This window comes from Corvus moneduloides, chromosome 4, assembly GCF_009650955.1.
Source record: "Corvus moneduloides isolate bCorMon1 chromosome 4, bCorMon1.pri, whole genome shotgun sequence".
Taxonomy (NCBI): Eukaryota; Metazoa; Chordata; class Aves; order Passeriformes; family Corvidae; genus Corvus; species Corvus moneduloides.
The window spans coordinates 1,267,582-1,281,474 of NC_045479.1; the positions used below are offsets into that span (position 1 = coordinate 1,267,582).

Here is a 13,893-nt window from a genome sequence, read left to right on the forward strand (position 1 = left end):
ATCTATTTCCATGTGAAAACGAAACTACTGCTTTGTGACTACCGAAGTTCTCTCAAGAGTAAAGCTATTTGAGACAGACTTGTCCACACATACAAGAACTTAAATGTTTATCTAAAAACCTGAGCAGTAAAAATTTACCTATGACCCTGACAGATATGTGATAAAAAAATGTAGAAGAATTAATAAAATCCTACATCACACTTCATTTAAATCTGCAAATGACTTGATAAAAATCTTTCTGTATCTTCCTTCTCAGATGATTTGATTACAAAAAGTACAAAATCCCTCATCATTAAATGTCTCAAATCAAACTGAAGAGCTGATAGGAAAACCTGAGCTCTGACGATTCTGAATATCCATGGTATTTGTACAACGTGTTGTAATATTCACACTCTTTAACTACTCACATGTGGCTGAAACATTTAGGTTTGAATCACACAAAGAACAAGTTTTGATGCAATATATATATATTCTTACTAGTGCATGGCTTACATTATGATCTGGGGAGTTTGGCATCACACAATGTGTCACTTTCTATAAAATAAAATCTGGGAATTATTGAAGCCATTGTCATTTCATATGACAAAAATATCAATGTTAAATGTGCCTTTAAAACATTTATCAGTCACGTGTGTCAAGAAGCAAGAGATGAGGAATATTTCATGTGAGTAAAATGCAGATAAGTTAACTTGACAAGAACATGTATTCACTTAAGAACGGGTTATGTCCCTCTTGGCATGGACATCATACTGTGCAGAGTCTCCAAGAATTTAATTAGAGCTGTAATATAGTAATTAACTACTGTATATTGAAACCTTTTGTCATTTTTTTTAATCTTTTTTTTTCAATAGTGGGTGAAGAAAGAGAAATTATCATGATGAAAAAAACCAAACCAGCAGCACAAGAAAAGAGAAACTACTGTAAATCCACAGGCATTAAAAGGTGTATGGTGGGCTTTGTCATCTCTTTGTTCCATCACTGACCTCACCCTGGACCTGAACAACTTATGACACCTTCTCTGAACTACAAAAATGATGCAATAAAGTCTAATTTATTTTTGATAGTTCTCCATTAATAATTTCACTTCTTTAAAGGAAATACTCCTGCTTCCCAAAATCAATGGGGTAAATTCTCCAACACTCTAAATAGGTATATTCCACAACTTCTCAACCATATGTCATAAGTATTGCTGGCTCTATACAGAAAACAAATTCCAAATCTGGGTCCAAACACAAAAACCAGGGACTTGAGAGGACTGAAAACATTTTTTTTTTCACAAGGTACTCTTAGGCCTTTGTTTGGCTTCCACAAACACCAAGACAGAGTCTTGTGGAGATTCTCTAAATAATCTAGACAAAGTGACGCAGCAGGAATGAGCCTAACCTGAGCCAAACCTGAGATCCCTTTTCTCCTATTCATGACAAAACCATGAGAAAGGGAGAAAATGTTCAACCACACTGCATATGCTCCATGAATCTACAAGTTTGCATTGACTCCAAGGGATCTTTATATCCAGCTCTGATCCCCCAACCAACAAGTAAATCCTGGACTTAGTCCTTTCCTCAGAACTCTTCAAAATTTCATGCTTATGAAAACACTATCAGGATTCAATGAATAGTATAATGGATCCAGAGGACAGAGACATGTATTTTTCCAACTTGATCCTTATTTGGGTGGGTGATCCTAACCACTTCTGCTGTAATTTCTCCACCCACAAAATAGGAATAATAGTAACTTACCTCTTTGATACAGTATTTTTGGTGAGTAAAAAGCACCATGAAAGTGCTGAATTCCATTACTAAGTGCTATTATAGTCTAAGTGGCATTTGGCAAACATAAAGAGAATATAAAAGCATCCATGCTTGGATTTATTGTTTCAATTGGGAGTATTCCTTTGGACTGCCTTTGCCTTCTTCACCCAGCAGTATGAAGCACAAACACAACATTATGGAGAATGAGTGTTAATACGTTCAGATAAATGCACCTGTGAAACATTTGCAGATGTGATGGTGACACGCACCACAGAGGAATGGGATTACCATGTGTCAGCTGAGCTGGGTGTATGATTCTGTGTGGATGTTCTCAGCCTGCTGAAACTGCCTCTGAAAATTTTTTAAACTGTGATCACTCACTTTGAAAAAGCAGCTCCTCCATGAAGTTTTCAAAGCCAGAATCCTCACTGACTGTGGAGTCTTAATTCATAACTCGTCTGCTGGGATGGATGTGCTCCAGCCCTTACTTGGAATGCCAAACAACAGACTTAGTGTTGGTTGGTGAAGCAGGGGCAGAGTTAGAAACAAAAAAACCTATCCAGTTTCCCCATGATGATTCCCATTACTCTTTTTTTGTTTCCTTGAGATTGGATTTCCCAGGACAAGAAAAGTAAGTGGCCATCAACAGAGGGAAGGACATTCACTGCCACCACACAGGGAACTTGAGGCTTGCTCAAGGGACTCCCCAACTAGCAGAAACCCAAAACCCCACAGGGACAGATTTCCTGAAGGATGCTGAAGGACACATTTTCAGTGTGCAGTGACACCTGAACTGCCTCTGGGCCCTTATGGGGTAAAGGCTGTTTGGCCTGGGCCCAAACTGTGTCGCATGCCTTGTTCCAACAAGATGAAGTCACAGACAGCAGCCCGAGATCATGAAAAGAAGGTCACCCATATGACTCATCCTTCCTGAATCCCCACTGCTCATTCCCTCAGTGCCCCTCTCCATCTTCCCCTCCCACTTCTGCCTCCCCCTAATCCAGCTGTTTTCCAGCCTGAAAAAAAAATCCGAACAAAAAAATCCCACCTCTCATACACAAAACAGGATGTACAGAAAAGTAAAGCATTTCTGATTTCCTTCTCAGGGGATCAGGAGCAGGGCTGTTCCCTTGACTTTACATCAAAAGCTAATCCTCCCACCTCCTCCTCATAGACAGGCAAGTTCTCCAGACTCTTCCTCATTACATAAGGCACATGCATAATCCTTCCCCTCCCACAGAGCATCTCAACAAACACAATCCTCCGCCTCCCCCTCAATCACACCAAGTCTAATCCCAACACTTCTGACATTCCCAGCTAAATAGCCATCAGTACAGTGAGAACAAATGGAATGAAGCACAAACTCTGCACATGGTTTAAACAACAGCCTCACAACTGACTCTCTCAGTTTTCTACTCAGCCTTCATGTTCTGCTTCATACTTGCAATGTAAAATTATTTTTCTATATAAATTCTGTCTTGTGCTTGACTTCTTTTCTGTAGTTTCTTTTGTGAGGGATGAGAGGGAGACAGGGTGTTTTTTATTAGTGAATAGCAGATTTTGTTTTGTTGGTGGCATTTTATGACCATGTTTTAGAAACAAGTTCATGGTAAGTTCAGAGGAAAGGAATTTTCAAAGAAAATCTAACACAAAGCATTGTGGGGAATGATATGGAAAGTTGACAAAATTATGATAAACAATGAAAAAAAAAACCAATTAAGTGTGGGGAAACACTGCATCAGTGTTTATCACATTGTTAACTTTTCTTATGGAAAATGCTTTATTGTCTGCAGTTTCTGAAAGAGATCTTAACCCAAGCTATGGGAGCAGAATGCTGCATATATAATGGGTTTGAAACATATTTTTTATATATATGGGAAAAAAAAAGAAAATGGCAAATATGTCTGTATGAGATAAGGCTTTCAGAACAAAATATAATACATGGAAATCCTTTCTTGAAGTGCTTTGTGGTCTTAAGGAGGTAGGAAACTTGAAACAGTTACAGTAAACACAAGTCTAAACAAGGTGTGAAAAACTGGGGCAGAAGCAGAAACAAAACCTGAAGTAAGCAGCTAAAAGAAGTAAGAGAAGTGATGTCTTACATGGTCATGGCTAATCTATTTACAGTTACTTTAAAATCCATTTAAGAACTCAGTTGCAAAAAAACCAGAGAATGTCTACATGCAGCATTTAGGAAAGGTAGTTGGAAAATGAGGAATAAGTGGAGAGATGGGCACTCAGAACTTCTAGCTCTAATTCCAGGCTCCTTGTATCAAATTGGCTAAGCTGTACCACCTCTTAAACCAGTTCCTTCCCTGAATAATGGGGTGATAGCATTTTCCTCTCGAGCATGCTATCAAGATGAATTAACCAAATTATATTAACTAAGGCTCCCCCACCGTCTTTCTGCAAATCTTCTGTCAAGGCTCCTTACTTGCCTCGATGTCTACAAAGGCTATCTTGACTGCTGGGCAGCTGGTGTATTAAGATACCTGCCTATTATAAATGTATCTACATTAGAGAACAATTTGGTGCAACAGAGGCAGAGCACAAGGTGATTGCAGTTGATACCAGGGCACCTCCATCTATATTATCTGGGCTCAGGTTTACTATTGACTAGATTCAGCCCTGTGTGCTGTACTGAATCTTGTGTGTAGTTCATTTATGTTCCAAGGGACCAGCCACTGGTTTAGATCCTTGTATTTCTCTCAGTGCTCAGAGTACCTGTGGTGTGTTTCAGCACAGTAAATTCTGCTTTGTTTTCCTCCAGAGGAATCTAGTTCAACACAAACCAAAACCATTCTTCAAACCAAGCTGACATATGCTAAGTAAAAAACACCAGGGAGATTTTCTTCAAAACCGCAGGATTGGTCCCAACCAAAATGCTAAGACCAAAATGCTAGTAACCCATGCTGACTACTATATTTTTTCTTTATGCATTCCCTCCATCTCCTTATCCATATCATGGTTGTTTTCTTCTTTTAGTCTTCAAGATACATGAAGGTTTTACACCATGTAGGGTTTTGGTGGTGAAGCCACTCTATGAAAATTGCTCCTGGCTGCAGCTTACAGGGACTCACAAGCAGCTGCAATGGCACAAGGTGAAGCGCAAATAATTCATGTGCAAAGGCAGAAAGAAACATCTGTTTATAAACTAGTTTCCCCCCTGCACTGTGAAGTGAAGGTTTAAAATCTTTTGGGATGCAGTCAGATGCTGTGTTGAAGAATTATTTGGCTTATTATCTGTACTGTAAAATTAAGTTTCTAAACAATAATGCATTTAAATATTAGTGTTAATAATTTGTCTTCTTCTTATGGTGGTATGTTTTATCTTCCAACTTATTATCTTTCTGAAAGGACATTTTACCTATGGATACAAACCCTGCTGCAGGGTTTTTCCCATCTGTTGAAGGAACAGATAACAAATACAACTGTTAAGAGTATGGTTAGATATCCCCAATTTCGTATATGAAACAATTACTTGGAGAGTGACTGTATAAAAGACATTTGATAATGAGAGTGTTGAGAGTATTTAGTAAGTACAGAAAAAGGACAACTCCTTGATACAGGCCAACCAATATTTTAAATAGCAAGGCTTCCATTTTGTTGTTACTGTGCTTTTAATTGCATGAGGTGTCGACTTCTATTCTTGTGGAGAAATCAGTCAGGAATTGACAATAATGAGCAGTATATTCAAAAAGGTTACTTCAAGCACCAGGAAGCTAATCTTCTTTGGTTATTCATAACTACTAAAGAGATAAAAGCTTATTCACAGAATAATTCAGAGCACCTAAGCTAAACACTGTCTCTGAACCACCGTCCACCCACATCCTTCCCCACTGAGAGAGGAACAGATGAAAGCCAGCCTTAAGTTAGTCTTTCGGAATAACCCCTGTTTGTGAACAGCATTTCCATATACTTCATCTCATTAATCAGAGGGTTTAAAACACATTGTTTTATTTTGAACTCCAAGTGCTTCAATTTTGTCAGTCAAATCCCACTGAAATATTCTCAAATTTTAACATTTCATTTGGCCTTGCCATTAAAAATGCTTCAATAAAGTGAAGTAGAAGTATTTCAGCTTTGAGAGGTATTAATTTTTATCCTTTTGCAGAATATTCTTGTGGACTCCTGCTACTGATATTCAACTAAGGTCCTCATATATACTGTTTCAGCATAAGGTAAATCAGAATTGACCTGAGGTTATTACAACCAGATTTTAGAGATACTTTGCTGTTATTACCTTGTAGTCAGTCCCTGTGGATTAGCATTCATATAATAAGTTTATGGTTAAATAGCGTCTTAATACCTTAAAAATGTTCTAATGCCCTAGGCAAATATTGTTCTAATACATTGTACCTTAAAGGTAGATACAGGGAACAGTAACGTTTTGGAGATGCTTGTGGTGGGAGCACTGTGCAGAAAATGAGTGGCTCTGTGTTAACAGGGATCACCCAGCAAACTCAGTGATAAGCAGTCAGTGGTACTGTGCCTTTAAGTCCTGGAAACACTATTTTTTAGTTTGTTTCGATTTTTAGATCAAGTTATTTTTGTAAATAAGAATAAATTATCATATTTAAAGTAGGTATTAAATTAACCACTATTAATCTCCTAGGGACCTAAGAAGCCTTAAAAAGCAGAGGAATTTTAAAAAGTCTTTTACTTTCATGTTTCTAATCATTGTTGTCTTTCTTGCTTCTAAAATCAAACCAGTTTTTCTCATCGTTTCTTGGGAACTCAGAACAAAATATTTGCAGAGACCAAAATCCTTGTGTGACCCAGAAACACCAGTACTTTCCAAAAATATAATGACATGCTAACCTATTAATGCAAAACTGATGCTTTACCTACTTTTCACTAAATCACACCAAAATGGTCCATTGTGGCAATCTCATTGAATGTGTTGCCAAACTTCCTTTATTAGAGACAATCACAGGAACAAAACCTTAAATTAATTAAGTATTAACTAATCATCTCACTGTCTAATCAGATTCTTTGCACTACTTAAAATAGTTATTGGATCTGTAAGGCATGTTTTTTTCCTATTTATTTATTTATTTAATTTTTGTTTATTTTTATTATTCCATTATATTTTCCACAAGTAATACAGGGTCCAGTTGACTTCCAAGTCTTCTGAGAGACTCAGTAAAATACTGGTTTGGTAACTGTGAGGGTTGAAAAATCTGGCCGTGGGTGTCCATCTCTGTACTTCTCCCACAATGTATCTAAACTTTCCCTCCTTTGAATTTATGTCAGAGCTGAGCTTTTAATGCATGGCCTTGGCTTGATTTATGAGTACATTTAAGGAATGTAAGGTCACTCAAGCTAGCAAACCAGCTGGCCTCCATGCAACAGAGCACAACAAAAACTTTAGGAAAAGTCTCCTTGGACTTACTTCAAACAATGTATAAAATAAATCTTTTAAATTTTACTTCAAAACACATAAATAAAACTATATTTTCATGTTTGAAAATGCAGACCTATTTTAAATGGCAGCCATAGATATACCAGAGAAAATGGGATTTTTCCCCATTTTGTCCTTACACAGCAGCATCCACAGTCATGGCTACTTTATTACGAGTCTGAAAAGAAGTATCTGAGGGAAGGAGACTCCCTTTAAATTAAAAATTAACAAAACTCTGTCAATTCTGTGATGTAACATCCTTTGGAATAGAGGACAAAAGGCCTTTCCAATACAATACACCAAGTTGTTAATGCTGCTGTCTGCAAAGCTTTATCAGGTGAATATTGTATGGAGACTGAAGAGACATCCATGTAGGACACCAGCTCCAATACATCATTTCACTGGCAGTTTGTGAAAAATCAGGGTTAATCTATAAAGACCACAGGGCAGACTAGAGAAAGGCAGTATTTATGGGCTCCTCTGTACTCAGTGAAGAAAAAGAGACATAGTATGAAGACAACAACAGTTTCCTACCTCCGTCAATTTACAGATTTACTTGAAGTATTCCAGTGAGGTGCAGAAACCTCACAGTAAATTTGCCTTAGTTTTTGCAACACCCTCCTAAGACAACAGTCAGAGTCTGCCAGTTTCCTGATAAATCAGCCATACGTGGTCAGCCACTCTGGAGCTATACATTGCCATTCAGGGAGACAGTAGAGGAGGTCTAGACAACCCTGCTTCCCCAGGGACAAAGCACTGCAAAGAACATACATATTTACACAGACCTAGTGTTGTCAAATATTGTGATTTCGCCATGAGATTCATAGCAGGCATTTCTCTTACAGTTCTGCTCTGCTTATTGGAGAATATCAGCTCAAATTTAACAAAGAAACGGAGCTACAAGCTGCGATGCTTAAAAAAACCCACCCTTGAAAGTGTGAACCCTGACAACTCCAATGCAAGAAAAATATAGAAGGGGATTGGGGCTTTTTTTATCTTACGATTTCTAAATGATTTTGTGGCCTGCTTCAACTGGTAATATTCACACAGATGGGTTAAATGTCATTTTGCACTCTGAATTAACTTCCCTAAAATCTGTTCTCCAAGCCTTGTCACTCACCTGAGTAATCCTCCTGGTTTTAAATGGGCCTCCATAAGTGACCAGACTAGTTTACTTCTGCACGCTGATGAGCGTTACGTAGGAGGTGCCGATACTCCCACATCCCTTTAAAAAGAAGATTAGGCACTAAGATAAGTGAAAACTTCTGTTCAAATTGGCTCAAATCCTTCTCCTATTTAAATTGGTGGCAGAACTCCCACTTACTTCAAAGGTCCAGGACAGGCACAGTGTATTAATTAGGACAGTGCAAAAACTCTCATTACAAAACTGAAGCATGTGACACTCACCTGATTTAAAACAAAACAAAACAAAAAAAAACCCAGCCTTGGATTTGCATGTCCGAGAACACTGGGCACTAAGACTTGGGTACACAAGTACCCAAGCATTTTGGATTTTGAACTAAAACTATGTAAGAATGAGATAAATTTATTCATTACTCATTTATTATAAACTTGAAAGTAAGGCCCTTTTAAAGCAGGTCTGAATTTGTTGGAATTCATGTAAATGAGAATAAAACTTGACCAAACAGTAGGTCATACTTGCCACAGTTCTACTTACACTGAAGAGGGCTGCAGCTTTTTAATTTTAAAGAAACTTTAGCCTTTGTACCACTCTCTGCAAAAGGAAAGAGCCCCCTTAGCAGGATGTAATTCCAGAGCTGTAATTCCAGTGTTGCCACATCAGACTCCTCTGATAGCAAATCCCCAGTGCAGGGCAAGTACAATTCATTTAATTTATCCTCCTGGCTCATTCCCACTCCTAGAAGATGGCGACATCAGCCTGGTCCATCTGAAAATATCCCCTCTGCCACATCAGTTGAACCTGAGAACTGCACTTGGCAGGGCAGCAGCAACGCTTGCTCAGTCCTGACAGTGCAGGGGCTGAGCCTGAACTGCTGCTCCCTGGACCAAGTGGCGACACATCCAATTCAGCCTGTTTTTTGAAGAGATCGGGGAGCAAGCAGTCTAATGTCAGGCTGAATACTTTTAATATTTATAATGAATAAAATTATATGCTTGGAATGCAACATTCAGCATAACAGCATTAAAAGCTAAATTTTTATTTGGATTATATTCATGGTAATAATAAGGAATGTAGGGGTTTTTTTGTGACATAGGTTAAAGAGTCTGTAACCTCTAATTTGACAGGAACTCTATTATCAGTCTCTGGAAAATTAGACAAGATAGAATATTAAGACATCCAAAAACTGACACAAATAGAAAACTAGGTCTCTCACTTGCTCCTCTTTCTTTAAACAAGGAAGATGATTATATGCTGTTTGACATTCCATTTTCAGGGCAACTAAAGAGATGCCGGGAGTCACACTTCATTTATTCTTCCAAATGCCACCACTGAAAAAAAAATGTGTTGGTATTTGAAGGCACCATACTCCCACAAACAGCGGCCAGAATTAACCTTGTCTTCCTGATGGATTCATTTGTGAAGTCCCTCAGTTTAGTTTCTCAAGATGAAATTAAAAATACCCTCATGGCTTAGTGTAAGGTCTTAAAGCACACACACTACATGGTGGGCCAAAACTCCCCAGGGTGTAGCCTCGCTGAACTCATTGTATTAGACAAGTCAAGGGGAAATATGTTCTTGTAGAGATTTCCAGCCTCAAGATATTTGGATTTGCTTAAGGTTAGCATCTGAAATTTTACATAACTATTCTGACTGAACCCCACAAAATTTTGAGGTTCACAACCAGCTCTGAAACTAAGAGCAAAAAAAATTACTTTTCCAACTCTTTCCTGATTCTCAGTAAGATGTTTTGCTTTACAGTGTGAATAAAACAATGTTGTTTTATATCTTGTCATCCCAGTGAACAAAGGCATAATGTTGCACACATTTCTGTAAACAAACAAACAAACAAATCCCCATGTTTTTGTTGGAATTTTATCAATCCAAAATAGGCAAAAATAAAATTCAATTTTTTAAAATCTACTCAAAGCTGACACAAAAAATTAGAATCATTAGTGAGTTTTTAGTCTGTTCTTACTCAGGCAAAAGTCCCATTGAAATGAAGCCAACATTACTTCAAAATCTGAATACTGTTTCATTCAGCTTTTCAGCACCAAGATGAAGCTTTAGTTACAACCATCTGTCATGGGTATAATCTCATAGCACTGATACCCATTTCTCTTAAATATAACCTTTCTTCATAAACTCTTTATCTACCTCTGGGGTATATACAAAGCTCAAAAAATACAAATGGAAAATCACTATTTTCACTCTTATTGTACATGAACAATAATAGTACCTTGCACTGTAACAAAAATGCATCCCAGATAGCTTATCTAGGCTGAAACATACACTACAATACAGTATCTTGAAGACAGAGATTAAGACTTGTTTTGGCACATCTTGAAAGAACTAATGAACCAGAGGGATGGTGGAGAAGAAGACAATGTTGTATTTTTAGATTTCAACACATTGTGAGGCTTCTCAAATGGCAGTTCCTCCATTACCATTAAAAATCCACTATATATGCATTACTGACTATTAATAAGATGAAGCTTACAATGTACTTCAATGGGAAAAATCACAGATACATAGAAAACATTGTAAGAATTGTATCTTATAATAAAGCATAATCATCCTTGAGAGCTTGCATTCCTCAATATACAAATATTTCACCCTGGTCTTGCTAATGTGTGACAAAAGGCTCAGAACTCTGGACAAAATAGAGAAATAGGGGTTGATGGTGACTGAAATGAGGAAACAGCACAGGCACTGAACTGGGTGTCAGACAAGTTGGGGCTGCATTTCTAACTGGGCTACTTCTTTCTCTCAGACCAAGTAGTGGGTCATGCCAAACTCAACTATCCAAATGCCTGTGCAGTTCAAGGTGTGGACAGAGACATTTATTTTCCCTCTGGCCTGTCTGGCTGGAATCCATCCTGGTCCATACAGCCACATTAGCAGGATGCTCTGTCCACCTGCAGTGCTGGAACACACTAATTTAGTTTGTTACTTCCAGACTAGTCTGAGCATGCCCTTCCCTGCAGACATGCCCCTCACTGAAAAATAACAGGTCAAGGTCAAAACAGAAATTTCAAGTAGTGTTATATTAAGTGCTATATTGATTGGTTGTTTTTATTTTCACACATAAAATCCTAAATAATGTATTATCTTTCAATGAACCAAAATCTGAAAGTCATCACCAACTGCCCGGAACAGAAGGCAGGACAAAGTTGTTCAGGGGAAAGAAGACTCCTGATTTTTCATATGTCTAAAATCTTTGACTCAAAACATATTTTTTACATCAGCCATGATTTTTGAAGACATGAAATGACTACACTGTTAATGAAATAATTTTAGAACTTAAAGGCCTGGTTTTCATCTTCAGTGACAACACAATACTAAGAGGTTGGTTTGAGATTTTTTGCAAGGAACATCATTTAAAAACAGATACTTCTAACTCCTCAAGATAAGCAGTTGCAAAACCACAGTGCTTCAATTTAAAAAGTCCGTATCAGACATTATACACTTCCTGAGGATTCTGGGAAGTGTAGTTTCCTAGCTTAGTTTTCTCCTAAAATATAATAAATTTAAGACAAACCATCCAGCTATTTTTGTTGGTAAAAACGAGGCAAATATTGCCCCCTGAAATTATCTCCACAACTGAAGGGAAGAAAACCAAGTGAGCCTATTCCTCTGGTGTAAACAGATTATCTCCTTGTTTAAAGTGATGAAGTTGTCCCTCCCTGTTGGACAAATATATAAAACAATATATCTTATCTGTGTGCCAGGATACTGGGTAATATCTCCAGGGCTGGCTATCAGCTGGTTTAGTTGTAAGACTGTTTTACATTAGGCATAGCGAGAGCAGGAATTTGGTAATCACCGAGAAGAGGGCAGGAGGAGAAAATAGGTCAGATAGCTTACAAACATGCCAGAAACAGAGACTAATAGTTCTACTTTTTATTCTATAATAAAATTAATGTTGCCCCAGCAGCATGCTATTTGGTACATCCATCTAATCTATTAAACAAACAAGAAGACAAAGGATTAGCTGAAGATAGTACTCCTGTGTATTTGTGAACTAGTTTCTTGTAATTAACAAAATTGATGATAAATATAATTTTGTTTTTACTTTCTCTTCATTTTCGCTTACAAACATGCAATATTATATATCAACTCGAATAAAATCTGCTAAACTGATTACGAAACTACAAATCTATGATTTATTTAGATGTTTAGTAACAGCATTTTCCCTTTTGCTGGTTCCTTCACGTACTAGAAAGAAAGGAAAAGACAGGAGGAGATATGCACAATTTCACCCACCAGAATTTCACATTAAACCCTGCAATGTGCACACAGCAAAGCAAACAGTGCAAAAAACATGAAAGGGGAGAAAAAGCTGGACAACTCTGAACAAAAGCAATCTCAAGTACAAAGACTTGAGTTTTTTTAAGATCTTTGCAAGCAGAGAGGAAAATAAGTGCTTCAAAATGGGGGCAAAGTGAAGAGGGTTCTTTATAAACACTGACTCGAAGCCTTCAGACATTAAAGACTCACATTATAGACTAACGCTATAAACTCCCCCAAACCTCATCTCTCTAAATGCTTGAATTAATTTTTCTCTTGTCACTGGGAATTAAGTTTACTTGGTCAATCAAAACTGTCTGATTCTCTGCAAGAATTTTCATCCTTTAGTACAGTTTGTAAGCAGCTCTGCAGAACAGGCCCTTTGAAACTATAAAAGAAGACAAAGGTAAATGGCACTACTGCAGCAGGGAGAGTCCTGCAGAGAGGAAACCCAACAAAAGATTCATTATGCTATTAACAATAAGAAAACAGCTCTATGATTTCCTCTTATTTCTAATATTTATATTGGCTTGGTGCCCTAAAAAACCCAGTAAGTCCTCCTGCACCTCAAAATCGGAATGGAGTTTATAGATAAAATTAAAAGACTACAGGTAAAATATTTTTTTCCCTAAAAATACTATTGCTGGCATTTGAAAAATTCTCTTTTCCCTGCTTTGCCTCACAGGCACAGTGGACAAGTGTGCTCAGTTTAAGATTCCCAAATTTATCATATCTGCTGCAATGACAGCATACTCACATGATGACAGTAGCCAAGATATCAGTGCTGATTCATATCTGCATGAAACTCACTCTTCGGTTCATAAAATTCTTCTTATCTTTTTGCTAAGTTTGAGGTCTGCTGGAATCTAAAAGCTCAAAATGAAAAACAGCCTGTGTCTATTCTGGGGCTGAGCTGGAAGAAAAAACCAAGTTCCACACCTTTCCCCCAAAACAGTAACACATTCAGTTTTATTTATAACTCTCACCTATTTTGGAAATTTTTGTGAACCTGGCCTGACATTCAAATTGGTAATTCAGCTTAAAGCTAGGCGAGGCTCCTCTCCTTTTATGCCTCCATACAATTGCTTTGAGAAGGTTAATAAACAACAAAGATATTAATAGCATACCATGACAAGACCTATGACTGTCACAACATAATTATTCTAAAAACCAGAGGTAAATAGACAAAATCTACTATGAACTCCTGTTAAGCAGCAAACAGAAGAAGGAAAAGATAGTGTCTATATGTTGGAGATTATAAAAGGTTCTGAAAACTGCAGTGTGACTTTGGCATGGGTGACACAGAG

At 37.5% G+C, this 13,893-nt stretch overlaps 1 protein-coding gene across 6 annotated transcripts in view; it reads right to left on the reverse strand.

Moving 5' to 3' along the window:
- Nucleotides 1-13,893, reverse strand: part of SOX5 (SRY-box transcription factor 5) — a 613,432-nt gene that overhangs the window by 535,378 nt on the left and 64,161 nt on the right. The window contains exon 1 of one of the 6 annotated variants that reach the window (XM_032105154.1): nt 8,276-8,372. The exons of the other annotated variants lie outside the window; for them this stretch is intronic. The gene's annotated coding sequence lies outside the window, so the exon portion shown is untranslated. Of the gene's footprint in view, nt 1-8,275; nt 8,373-13,893 lie in introns of those variants that run through there. 6 annotated transcript variants of the gene reach the window in all.